The following is a 2,500-nucleotide window of genomic DNA, read 5'->3' on the forward strand; positions in this document are numbered from 1 at the left end:
GAGACTTTCAGCAGGGGCACGGGAACTTAAATTGATCACGGTAGTTTAAACACTTAAACAGACAAAACATTCTAATATGAAAATGTAGATGCAATTGTTGTAAAATAGTGCAGCTCCTTTAAGAATGCTCCAAAAAAATATATCAAAGCACCTTTTGCATTTGAATGTAGCACGATTTTTTTTTTAAACATCTGGACAAATGATTTAGCTAATTGATTATAGCCTGCACACCAGCAATTGTTGAACATTTACCTGTACAAGACAGTAGCCCAACTAACAAGCATGTTGCATGTTGTAGGCCTACTGTAGAAATTTCACTTAAATTGCAACCGCAACATGCCTGCTTGCCGACGTTCAAACGACAACGAAAAAGATATCAAAGCAAGAGGGTTGAGTCTGAATGACACGGAGTTCAGACTCATATTGCTCCTCATAACCGCCTATAAAAAAGTGTTTTTCTTTTCTTTTTTGAGCACGTCCGAATCCCCAGGACATAACGCACTGGACCTTATAATAGGCTCGAGATATAATTCCAAAGGGGGGCAGATATAGGGGCCTACTGCACTTAAAACTTAAAAGATTGAACAAAGCTTCACGAAATTTGAAATTGCGATAAGTGACTGGCATCAGGTGAAGCTTTTCGAAGTTGAACAGGCTATTAAAAACTATTTGCGCACCTCAATGTCACAGGAGAGGCTGGGTTCTCCCTTCTATGAATTGAAAAGACGTTATGCTACCTGCAAACTGGCCTATGATTTCATTGCTGAGTTTGCGGCAAAGCAAGACAATGTTTTTCAGAGTCGGGATATATGGCAGTCAGTGTCATTTATTTGTCCAATGCCTACAGACCAATTTCCATAGTGCACATCTTATCAACAGTTTGAATGTAGGTGTGTGTGTTTCTGCTCATTGACAAATGCGTTAAACACAATGATTCATGCCCAATTAATTTCCCCTGTTAGGAGGAATAGTGTTAAGCCTTTGTTACACTATTTGGTTTAGTGATGGAGCCTATGATAAACACCATATGGCCAAATATGTGACTCAGCTAATGTTATAGGCTATACAATTTCCCCTCTTAAAGACAAGCTGGTGTAGCTTATTAGACTAGGCTACTAAAATGCACCGGCGGTAGCCTTGGCTATGTGTAAAAGTAAGCTATCGCGATGATTTCATGCACGTAAGTTTATGCATCTGTCAAGTTCGCACAGGGCCTCGCACCATCTGTCAAGTTACCGCACAGGGCCTCGCACCCCCTTGCGGCGGCCCTGCAGCTCCTCCTAAGACAGCGAGGAAAAAAGTTAAAATCTGCCGATAAACCCGGGAAAAGTTGACAGGTTTGTTTTAGGTCCCGGTGATTATTTGTGAAATTGTGCAAAGCGACAGCCTTTTCAAGGCATTTCAAGGAAGGTGTCGTAGCATGCAAGCTCCCAAATTGACCCAGTAGCCTACAGAAGGCATCAATAAATTGTTGGGACTGGGGAGGGTCATGCGTTTTTCTCAATCACTTTGGAGGGTCATAGAAAAATTTCTTGCTGGCGAGGGAGGGTCCGTCTTTTTGACTAACGCTCCCAAAACTCCTCCGGTAGCCCCCTTAAATAAATAATGAACAGTTCCTAATTGATTATAGCTGTAGGCCTACACCAACAATTGTTGAACATTTACCTGTACAGGACATTGACAGTAGCCCAGCCTAACAAGCAGATGTTGCAAAGACATCAAAAGATGCAATTAATCAGAAATAAATAATGTAATCTGCATCGCTTTTATTTAACAAACTGCAAGCAACAAGAGGGTTGAGTTCACTGTGAGGCCAAACCCAAGAGCAGAGTTAATCTGTTAAGGCACTCGATAGGCTATATGGTAACGAGCTGTGTAGCGCCTGGAAAGACAATAGAAGATGTTTTCTGAATAGCACAGCGAAGACGGCTCTGGTCATCCCATACCCTCCCCCACTTCCTGTAGCCTACCATTGTGACTTGTTGCCGTTTTGGGACATTAAGCTTTTTCACGTTAAGCCCCCTCCCCCACCTTCTTTTTCACAAGCAGTGGGGGAGCGCGGGGCCTAAAGTAACACTTTTGGTAGACAAAGGAGGGTTCTCCCGCGCTTCTGTCGTTTACGACAATCCGTTTCCAGGCCAGGACAGATATTTTAGAGAGGAGAAGGCGGTGCAGCTCAGATGTCTTCTTCATTTTCTCCTTATTCTTTAGTAAAGGTGCAGAACATTATTAAACTTTGACTAACGTTTCGATGTGTCGATATTTTGACTAACGAACATCTAAACGTTAGTCAAAGTTTAATAATGTTCTGCACCTTTTACTAAAGAATAAAGAAAATTAAGAAGACATCTGAGCTAACCGTCTCTCTCTCTAACACTTTTGGCTTTGGCTAAATATTTCTAAAATCATTGAGCAGAGCCTTTATATGGCTCTGCTCCTGCCTAGATTCGAACTCAGAACTGCCTGAAAGTTGCAGACCTGTTCTGGAAATACGCGCATT

The 2,500-nt window shown here is 42.0% G+C and overlaps 1 protein-coding gene across 1 annotated transcript in view; it reads right to left on the minus strand.

Moving 5' to 3' along the window:
* LOC125307956 (NADPH oxidase 4) overlaps nucleotides 1–2,500 on the minus strand; it is a 28,230-nt gene that overhangs the window by 6,223 nt on the left and 19,507 nt on the right. The window lies entirely within an intron of this gene.

The sequence above is a fragment of the Alosa alosa genome, chromosome 15 (assembly GCF_017589495.1).
Source record: "Alosa alosa isolate M-15738 ecotype Scorff River chromosome 15, AALO_Geno_1.1, whole genome shotgun sequence".
In the NCBI taxonomy this organism is placed as follows: domain Eukaryota; kingdom Metazoa; phylum Chordata; class Actinopteri; order Clupeiformes; family Clupeidae; genus Alosa; species Alosa alosa.